The sequence below is a fragment of the Pelecanus crispus genome, chromosome 8 (genome assembly GCF_030463565.1).
Source record: "Pelecanus crispus isolate bPelCri1 chromosome 8, bPelCri1.pri, whole genome shotgun sequence".
Taxonomy (NCBI): Eukaryota; Metazoa; Chordata; class Aves; order Pelecaniformes; family Pelecanidae; genus Pelecanus; species Pelecanus crispus.
In genome coordinates, this window is record NC_134650.1 from 2,087,204 (window position 1) to 2,098,162 (window position 10,959).

Here is a 10,959-nt window from a genome sequence, read left to right on the forward strand (position 1 = left end):
TGGAGCCTCTTTTGCTCCTGGGCCACGCAGGGCTATGCCATATGTAAATGGCATATATATAAATATATGGCTATAATGTAAATATAGGCTATAAATAGACTATAAAGGGAGGGGATAACTAAGGGCCTGCTTAGCTATGGACCTGGCATCTCCCTTTGCAGCTCTAGCACATGCTTCTGAGTTCACGGTGTTTAGAAGCAGGCCCTGGTTGTGGCCCAGCTTCTCTTGTGTGGTGGTTTGGTTTTTTTTTTTTCCTCCACTTAGATGTGCTTCCCTCGCATTTGTGCAAGCCTTAACCTCACAGTGGGACAAACTCTTTAGTTTTGGCAACTCTTGCCAGCACAGCCCTTGTGCCGGTGGAGTCTGTTCACTGTAGCCCCGTGTATCTCTTGCAAATTATATGGCAAAGTAACAAAAATGATTTGTGACTTAATGGTTTTAAAGCCCCCTGTTCCACCTAGGAACCTGTCGCTGCCCAGCTCTCTGGAGTCAGTGCTGCCCCTGCTTTCCAACCCAGTCCCAAACTTGTCCCTTTCCAACAATTTGGATCAAAGATAACACATTTTTTCTTCCCTGCTCTGCCCTTTCCCTTCTGTTGCCACCAGCCAGGTCCCTGTTGCGTCCGGCCTGCCCTTGGTGCTCTGCCCCAGCCGCGGCCGCCTCTCGGGCCCCTCGCCGTTGCTGCTGGGGTGGTGGGAGAGGGCTGAGCGGGTCCCTCCGGGAGCTGGGTGCTCCCGGGCTCGTAGGCGCTGCCAGCCGGCTCCTGCAGCCCTGTGCTCCGGCCGGCGCCTTCCAGCTCTAACGCGCGCCTGTGCTTTCCCGCTTCCGGCCGAGAAACATCTCGCGCAATGCCAGCAAATTTAATCCAAAAATACATTTTATTAAAGATCTGTTATAAATAATCTTTAAAAAAATACAGTGTCATTATAGTTTAAAAACAACAAACAAACAAAAAACGAGCTTGTGTTTTTCCACTTCAAACCCTAGGCTTTTACTAATCGTTGGAGGACTCTGCGTAGATCCACTAGGAATTCGCGCAGTGAAGTAGTGTTGCCTGCTGCCACGGGACACGGTGCCTGCGATAGGGAAAAGCGGCTGTGAGGGCGCTTGCTGGGGGAGGGCCCTGCTCCTCCTGCCCGCCCAGGGCTGCAAAGGGTGGTGTGGGAGAGGACTGGGTGAAAGCAAAAACGGTGACCGGGGGGGAAGCTGGACGTGGGCTGTACGGCCGCGGCGGGGGGAAGCCTTGCCTTACCTTGTAGACCGGGCTCTTCCGTCGGGCGAGATGGAGCATGTTGAGGAAAATGCCCTCCAGGTGCTGGTGGCAGCTCTGGCCCTCCAAAGCGACTGTGGCAGCTTTGCATAAGATCTCTGCATCGTCTTTCTGGAAAAAGACGCACACGGCTTTTTGAGAGACCCTTTTGTGCGGTCGCGGCTTCATTAGCAGCAGATTAAACCAGCGCAAATAATAAATTTCCATTCTAAACGGCAGGTGCAAAGCGCGGCTCAAGATGTCAAAGCCTCCCCCGGAGCTTCCCAGCCCCGTGCACGTGTACACGTGCGTGCACGGGTCCACTCCCGTCCCCGGCGAGGAGGGTGCTGTCGGCCGCTGGCGAGAAGTCGCGGCAGGGTTCGGCGCGGCAGTCGGCGCCCACGTGCTTAGAGCATCGTGCTCCCGGCGCGGGTGCGAACGTGGGAGCCGTGGGTGGGAGCCCGCACTCGGGGAGCGGCTCCCTGTGCGTCCCACGGGAGCGGAGCTGGTTTGGGTGGGCAGAAGCTCGACGGGAATAACAAAAGCCCTTGCGAAGAGGTTGCCTCCGTCAGGTGCGTGGAGTAGATAAAGCCCTGTAGCAGCGACACGTGGGAGATGAGGAGCTAGTAAGCGAAGCGCTGGTGGGAACGAGAAAAACTCTTCAGTTATCTTCCCTGGGGGACGTTCCTGATGCCGCCGAGAGCCCTGCCTGCTCACGGTTCCTCAGCTTTCACCCAAATGGCACCACCGAGTAAGCGCCCGGCCCGGCCCCGTGAGCACGGCCGGCTCTGCGGGCAGCGGGTCGTGCGGCATTCCGGGCATCTCTTCTGGCTCCCAGGGCCAGTCCCTGCGGCAGGAGGGGTGCGGGGACCCCCCCCGAGCGGGGAGGCTGCCGTGTCCCTCGGCTGCCGCCCGCCCGTGCAGCGCGAAGCGAGGGCATCGGCTTTCTGTGAAAACAGGAACTCCGGTGCCGGGGAGCTTGGCTTAGGCAGCGATTTTCAGAGCAGAGATAGACTTTATTATCTGCTATTAAATCTTCTGCTAACTGAAGAGCCTTCCCCAGAGAAGGGGCTAAAGAGGGATAACATGTCTAACCAGCGCTCGAGATGCTGCACGATAGACGCGTGTGGGTGTCTGAGACGGTGACACACCGCTCCAAGGCAAGGGAAGAAGAAGATCCTCTCTTCCTTTCTGAAAAGCTTGAAAAACCCTCTATGCTGCTAAAACGCCTGCTGCCCATTCCTGCCTGCCCCTCCGGCCTCCCCCTCGCTGCCGGGGCGGCCGGGAGCAGCCGATGCTGCTTTGGCAGGAGGTGGGGATGGGTGCGGGAAGGCGAAGGCACCCACGCCGGGCACCGGGAGCGGCGAGGACCAGCCTGGCAGCCCAGCATCGCCGCTCGGGGCTTGCGACGGGCTCCTTGCTTCTGTGCAGTGCCGCGCCGGGACGGGCAGGACTGCCGGGGCTTCTCCGCTGCCTCCCGGCTGCCCCGGGCTCTCCTCCGGCCCCCGGCAGCCTCTCCCAGTACCCATCATGGCCGTACGATTGTTTTCGAACAAGGACGAGTTAGGGTTTGTTTTTTTTTTCCTTTCCTCTCTCTCTTACCTTATCGTCTGCAAAAATACTTGTCACGTTCATCTTGTCACAGGAAACCTTTATCAAGACACAAAGGAGAGGAGCGATCAGGCCAGAGAAACCGCTAACGCAGATCCATCCCGACACGTGCGCGCACAGACGCCCACCCACCCGCTCCCGGCCCTCCGGCGCGCCGCGAAGCATGCGCTCTGCACGCTCAAGCGCCTGCCTTTGGCTCAGCATCGCCCTCGCCGAGCCTGGCGAAACAAACCTCTCCCTCCTCCCATCGGCGGGTGAAGGCTGAGCCACGTGAACGAGCCCTACCTTGGCATCCAGGAGCTCGTTCAGCAGGCTGATGCTCTCCTTCAGCAGGTTGGAGGTCTGCGGCAGGGCGGCCGGGTGGCCCTGGCAGGCTGACAGCGCCAGGACGGTGAGCAGGACCGGGACCAGGATGCTCATGGCCTGCTTGGACCGAAGCCCCTCAGCTCGCAGTTTCTGGATATTTTGGTGATCTCTACCTGTGTGTGCTTTTCTGGAAGAAACATCTCAATTTATGGCTGTAAAATTGCTGAACCTGTAGGAAAAACTTATTTTTCCCTTATCTGCACTTTCCAAAGTTGCTCCTATCCAATTAGGACAACAGGTCTTTTTGGTAAAAGTCAACATTTTCTTCTGATCTTGCATTACGTTTCAACATAGGAAATTTCCACCGTAAGATAACGGTGGTAGGAGTCAGGTCACGTACAAACGTATGTAAACTGCCTGCTTTGGGGATTCTTCATTTCTCCGTATCCCAAGACTTCCTCTACGCCGTGAGGTGAAAGTGGCCGAACTGCGGAGGCCACAGATCTGACCGCGCTGAAATAACGGAGCTTTGCTTTTTTTTTTTTTTTTTTTTTTTTTTTTTCCTCTTAACGATCCTGCGAGCTCTTCCATCTTGCGTTTCATTTGAATATCTCCAAATCATGCAAAGCATCCTTCATCTGCATACCATTTTCTGTCTACCACTTATCTTACCCTGCGCCTGCGGAGAAACAGAAAGCGTGGCAGAGCCCTGCCTGGGGCCCGCGGGGACAAAAACCTCCAGGGTAGGAGCGGGGCATCGCCGCCTCCCGGGGCCGGGGGGTTTATGGAGGCCTGGGGGCCCTCCTGGCCAAGCGGGACCCCCGAAAGGGCGTGATCCTGCCCGTGGCACCCTGCGGGGGTGAGGCGCCGGGAGCTGGTGGTCCCGCGGCGTCGACGCCCGGGAGCGCGCATGGGACAACGGGGTTTTGCGGCTTTGCTCCGGCGTCTCGGCGAGCCGGAGGCCGCCCCGCTCGGGGAAGAGCCTGCGCGAGGTTCGGGCCATGGGCTCTGCCGGCACCGGCGCTGCCGCAGGAAACCGTGCTGAGAAATTAGCTGAGCTGGGAAACTTTGGAGTTTTGTAATAACTAATAGGTATTTTTCTAACTCAAATAGCAACTTGCCATCAGATGCTTGATAAGAGTTTGCGAGCGCTCGATTAATCCAGGAGCAGCCAGACTGAGAGTAATTTTGTTTGTCTAATTATGAAATGCCGCAGATGAAGTTAGTGCCACTGACTCAGCAAGACCTTTGCGAGGGATTTGCCAGCGGAGCGCTGCGCCGTTTCCTACCTGCACCGCCCTCGATGGAGAGCAGATAAGCGAGCGCGCTCCGGCTGCGGGACCGTGCCGCGGCGGCAGCGGCTTCTGCGGACGGCGGCTGCGGGGTCGGGCTCCTCGCCGGGATGCCCGGAGCCGCCCCGCTGGTTTGGGATGGGGGGTGGTGGGAGGCTGCCTGCCTAAAAGCGGCGCTGGAGAAGGGGATGGAGGTGGTGGCCCCGTCCTGCAGATGCAGCGGTTTCCCCAGTGATCATGGTGGGAAAGCTCTAAAACTGGAGTTAAATGAACAGAAAACGCTAAATTAACAGAAAAATGTAACCTTTGAGCTACTCGGGCTGAATCACGGTGGAAAACTGCATCGCTGTGTGATGGGAAAGGCACCAGCGAAGGAAAACACCATTCCCACGTCCTTTCCCGAGGGTGGGATGCGGTGGGTGGCAGTGGCTCCGGCCCCCGTCTCCCCCCCCCAGTTTCTAGAGCCCGGGCTGCGCCTGCATCCCAGCCATCGTCCAGGGAATGGCCCCGCTGCCAGCTTCCCTGTCCGAGGAAGGCGCTTGATGCAGAAATGTCTCCTCATTTGTCTCCGCTGCCGTTCTGCCCCTCGTGCTCTGTGGTTTGCAGCATCTCCCCGGCACACGAGATCCAGCCTGGGCTGCCCGCGCCGGCAGCCTCCGAGCCCAGGGATCCGCTGAAAGCCGCGGCCACCGGCTCAGCCTTCCCCCTCTTTCTTTGGCCCAAACCGGAGCGACTCCAGGACAGCCGCTGAGAAAGGGCCGCGAGGGTTTGCCTGGGTATAGCGCACAGTAAACGGGGTGAATTTTGGCTGGCAGCGGCAGGGACGCTCTGCTGCTTTCATGCTTTTCTGTTGCCTGCACAGCTGGTGCTGGTGCTAATAACGCTGCGGTTTATCTGGAGCAAATCCAAAGGCTGCAGTTAACGCCCCATCGCACGCGTTTATGGTGATTTCCTGCATTTATACCAATTTCTAACAGCCGCTTCGCCTATTTATTTCCTACCTGTGTACCCGCTGCTGCCGGCACGCAAGCGGGCGCTGGTCCCATGAGCTGGCCCTGTCCCTCCCCTCGCCCATGGGCCGAGCGTGCCTGCCCCTGCCTGTGGCACCGCTTTGCCGCCCGCTGCCCCCCATTTCAGCCCCCCGGCCCCGGGCTGCACCCCACCGCGCTCCCCTTCACCCCAGCCCCCTGCGCCAGACCCTCTTCCCAAACGCGGACTCTTCCTCCCCGCTCCTCCAGCCCTTCCCTTCGCCCCGGGTTTTCCTGCGCCGCGAGCCAGGTAGGTTCATTGGTGCCTTTTGCTTTCTTGACCTCTCCTTCTGGTGGGTAGCTTCGCCATACGGTGCCCCACGGAACGCCGTCCTTCCCCACCCCGCTCCCCCCGTGCCCACTGGCCAAGCGGGCAGCACCCCCCGATGCTCTCCCTTAACTCCTGAGACGCGCGGAATCGACAGCATAAACCGTGGGTCCCAAGAGCTCGTTAGTCAGTAGTTTATTGCTTAAGCCCTGAAACACTTTTATAACATCAGTGCAAAGTTGAAATGAAAAAAAAAAAAAAGACATCCAAATACATGATCATTTAAATATATTAACTCTGTCGTAATACAAATATTTTAAATAGAGGGAATAACAATAAATTACGAATCAGCACACATTCATTTGTTGTCGTGGAAAGGCAATTAGGCAATAATAGTTCCCTAAGAATGAGGTAGCGGTATGTTAAATATGACTGTATTCCACAGAACTACTCTCATATAAGTTAAAAATAAAACACCTATTCTGAACACTGGCTTTTCCTTTTCGTTTTGGGTCCCGAGCGAAGAAAAAAAATCTTTCGACAGCCAGGACTTTCTGATCTTGACTCTTTAGGTTAGGCAGTATAAAAATAAGTTATTTAAATATAAAATACAATAATAAATAAACTCTAGAAGTGTGACGCCAGTGAGCACCCATTAGGCTCCAAAGTTATCCTACAGACTCTCCTGGGCTCCACTATTAATAACTTAAAAGCCCACCGACGGTGTGAAGGGCACGTTAAAGGTTACAGGAACAGGTCGGGCTGGCGGCGAGGCAGCCCCCTCCCTCGCTCGCGGCTGCACTTCCCCGGCTCCGCTCCCACCGGGTACCCGCAGGGAATCGTCCCCCCCGAGCTGCTGCAGTAACTCGTTAGCGAAAACTGCATCATTTCAGCCTAGATTTTGATCTCTTTAGGAAGAGGAGATGATTATGAAGAAGCCTCCCTTCATTAAGAGGAACAGGAAGCAGATAATTTGGTTTTGGTTTTGGTAGGTGCTGCGGGAGGAGGTGAATGAATTAAAAGCTCAACCTCCCCGGCTGCCCCGTCCAGGCGTGATGCCCGGCTCGGCAAACCCTCCTGCCAGCCTTCCCGGGGGATGCAGCCCTCCCGAGGGGTCTCATCCCACCTCGTGCCGGCTGGAAGAGCCGCAGGGGTGCGAGGGAGCCGTAAGGGCAGCGCCGTCCGGACGAGACCTCTCCTGCAGAGGCTGAGCAATGTCTAACACGCAGCACCGGGACAGAAAGCTTGGGAGATGCCGGGCGCCTGCCGGGAAGGGGACGTTTCCCATCGCCCGATCCCGGGCAGGCAGCTGAGCGATCTCGGGTGCCTGGCGTTCCCCGCTGGGATTTGCTTTTAGGATTGCATTGGGTCTAGGAGGGCTGGGGCAGAGCTGAGGAAGTGCATGCAACGAGGAGGAAAAAAGAAAGAAAAAAAAAAACCAACCCAAAAACCCCCAAAACAACTCTGCAAAACCTATTTTAAGAGCTACCAGCAGCGAGATCCCTGGTCCCGGGGCTGGCGGTGGCTCTCGCCGCAGCGGCGCCCGTCTCACTGCGCAGCCGACATGGCCAGGCGCCTGTACATGCCCTGGGTGAAGTTCCCCAGCTCTGGCAAGAAGTTGCGCAGGTAGATCTCGTTTTCATTGCTCAGGGAGCAGTTCTGGGGAAGGAGAAGCAGAAGAGCGTTAGAGCCGACAGCGGGCTGTAGCGGCTCAGGCGGCAGGTAGCCAGGCTACCGGCCCAAGCAGATGGTTTGCTTCCATTGCCTCTGTTTCCCAACGTGAATAACTCGGGAGTTGTGAGGATGCTGCCCCAGCAGCTTGGGAATTTGCCCTTTGCTCAGGACAAGCACCCGGCCCCTGTGCCCAGCGGTGTGACGCCCACGGCCACTCGCCCAGGGTGGCTGGGGCTGGCGGGGACCTTCACCCTCTTCCCATGGAGGCAAATTATCCCGCGGCACCGCGCGGGTCCGCAACGCTCAGCTCCGGCCCCGTGCAAGTTAACGACCGCCGGGGGCCAGAGCCGCTCCGCGGGGCAGCGAGCGGGGAAGCTGCGGCTCCTGCTTACCGTCTTGCCGTGCAGGCTCTGCAAGTTGATGATGAACAGCTCGTAGTCTTTCTTGCATCTGGTGACTTTCATCAGCGCCGTGGCGGCCTGGCACAGCAGCACCTGCTCCGGCAGCTGGCAAAGATGGAGGGGGAAATGTTGATTTAAAAGTAGTTGATTTAAGTTGATGCTACTTAGCAAGGTGTCCAGGGCTGGTGGGAGATTTCACAGCGACTTCCTAAAGTGCTTTCATTTTACGGCTGTAATCGCAGCCCTGTGCGGCGGCCGGGGCCCTGGGCTGTGCCCGAAGCCCGGGGTCGGGGGGGAGCAGGGGGGCAGAGGCGCTGGAGGCAGGTCCTCGGGCGCAGCTGGTATCGAGCCCTGTGCTCACCCCCAGCAATTGGCACCGGAGCTCGGTGACTAATAAAAGCACCTCTGCTACGTGGGCTGTGCGCCGCGGCGAGGAGGGCACCGGCTGTGCCTGCGTTTATTACAAACGCACTTTCCGCCTCTCTCTCTCCATCATCTTTTACCTTTCGATCTGTGAAGGCGACCTGGGCCACTCGGGTGTCATTGCAGGGGACCTGGAGAGGCGACACAAGGGAGAGCAGTCGTTATGAGACCGTTGTTATGAGACTGTCATGACGAGCCCATCATCACAAGCCCATCCCCAAGGAGCTGCCAGCTGCGCCCTCCCCCGGGAAAGGGCACTGTGCTTCTGTCCCTCTTCGTCGGGACACGGCATGGATGCTCCCCAGGTCCTGCCACCACCACCACCACCACTGAGATCGGTGTTTCAGCAAATTCTTTCAAAACAGGCTCCTGGGAAGATGGCCCCTAGGTTTGCACAGCGCTTGCGAGCAGTTGTTTGGAAAGGGGCAGGAGGGTCCCTGGGTTCTCAGCGGGTGCTATGGACTGGTGCAGGCAGAGCAGGGACCCCCCGGCAGCTCACACAGTGCCAGGCCACCATGTCCCCATCGCCAAGCTGCCCCAGTTACCCCGACACAGCTCTGCGTGTTGGACGGGGACATTTGGGAGAGGTTGTCTCATTCCTCAGCATTTTTTTCTGCAATGTGCCCAGCATCAAGTGGAAAACTTCACCCTGCCTGACCCGAGCAGCCTCTTGTACTGCCAAGTCAAGCGCCGAGCACCCAAAGCCTAGGCTGAAAAGGGCTGGGGCGCCCAAAGCACCAAGGAACATCATCACCATCAATAATGTTCCTCTGGTCTGTAAGCAAAGAAACGCCAGGAGGTGTAGCGGCATTTACCTGCACTCCTGAGTTGAGGTGTTGGATGCGGTGGGTGATCTCTGACAGCTTTAGTTTAGGCGAGATCGTTGTCAGCGACCTGGAAGAAGTGAGCTCGAGCAGGGAGAGGAGAGCAAAAGCAGCCTTCAGCAAGGGGAGCATCCTGTCGCTGCCTTCCGAGCTCTTCCCGTGCCGGCTGGGATGGCTGGCCAGGGCCTCTCTGCCTCGCTGCTTGGCAGAGCACCATTTTTATAGTCTCCATTGACTACCAAATATAGGTGTCTTCCTGTGCTGAGCAGGCGAGACGGTGGGAAGTGCCATTCGCCCCAAAGAAGGGCATTATGTAATGACAGCGAAGACTTTTCGCCCTTAACCAACATTATCTGCTATTCAGCTACCATGCAGATTTTAATCACCTAATTGATAGATGAAGAGATACTGGGATGAGAAGTTGAGAATTTCTCTTTGATGTCTGAGGATCTATTTACTATCATCGAGTGTGTTTGTAACGTGCTGCATGTGGAAAACCATGAACGTGTGCGCGACTTACCCAAGCGCGTCGCAAGACGTGAGTAAAGTCAAGCCACGAGCTTACGAGCGGAGAAATATCCGCCAAAACTTTCCTCATCCCGCCGATGCAAAAGGCAAAGGGTTGCGCAGAAGGACCGGCCCCGGGATGCGCGTGGCTGGATGCCTGCCAGGCTCCCGGCTCCTGCCCCGGACGTCGACGTCTCACGGGGGGACGGCACAACCCCGGCGAGTGTCTGGTTGGATTTGGAGGCGTTTCCCCGCCATGAACTGGGAACCGGAGCAGCCCTGCCATCCAGGTGGGTCTGTGCCCAGGTGCCGCGGCTCCAGCCCGGGGGTCGGCGTCACCCTCCGGTTAGAAATCCAGGAGCCGAAGTGACGCGAAAGCAGACATTTGCTTTTGCACTTGAACGTGCCCCTCGGCCGGCCGCGCGGGGTCCCGCAGCCGGCTCGGCACCCACCTGGGGACACCACCATCGACGGCACGCGGGTGGGAGCGCCCGTGCCCGGCGCTGCTTCCCGGGGCACCCCAACCACTTGCTGTCTTTCCCGTGGATGCGGAGGACCTCTCCCCCGACATGGCCCCATCTTCCTGGTGCCGGCCCTGGGGACGTGCCAGGCCCACAGCACCCTGGAAAGCAGCTTGGTCATCACCGGTGGTGACAGCAACGCTTCGGAGAAGGAAATGGCATGCAGCTGCTGTCGGAGAGGAACAGCTGAACCACGTGTCGTTCAGACGCTTGGCCATCATGGCAGCAGCTCTGGCAAAGCTCAAGTAGCCAAAGTCAGGTTTGGAAGAAAACAAAACCTCAAAACTTTTATCAAGATGTTAAACATCTGCAAAGAAAGAAAAAAAATGCTCTTGCATGTAAAGGAAGAAGTAGCTGAGGGGGTTTTCTGGTGTGTGGGTGTTTGGGTTTTAACTAGGACTTGCTCAGCTCTGTAGCACGTATCCCATCCTGCGAGGATGGCTCCTGCAGCGCCCGGCTCAGCTCGGCACCTTTCAGCCCCGTGCCGCGCCGTGCCCGTGGGCTGCAACATCCCACGCCATGCCACACCATCCCACGCCATCCCACGCCATCCCACGCCATCCCACGCCATCCCACGCCATCCCACGCCATCCCACACCATTCCATGCCATCCCACACCCTCCCAGGGGACATCAGAAAACCAACAGGAACTCAGGAATTCAAACCACCGCATCCTCGAGCAGAAGAGCAGACGCGAACCTGCAATTATTTCCCACCATGGCTGAACTGTGCCGTTAGTGGGAATTTTGTGGGGAAAAAAGTTGACTCAGCCGAACGGCTCATCTCTTCCCCAAATTCTTAAATGCCTTCTCCCAAGCGCTGCTGCCAGCACAGGCGAAGCGGCTCGGTGCCAGC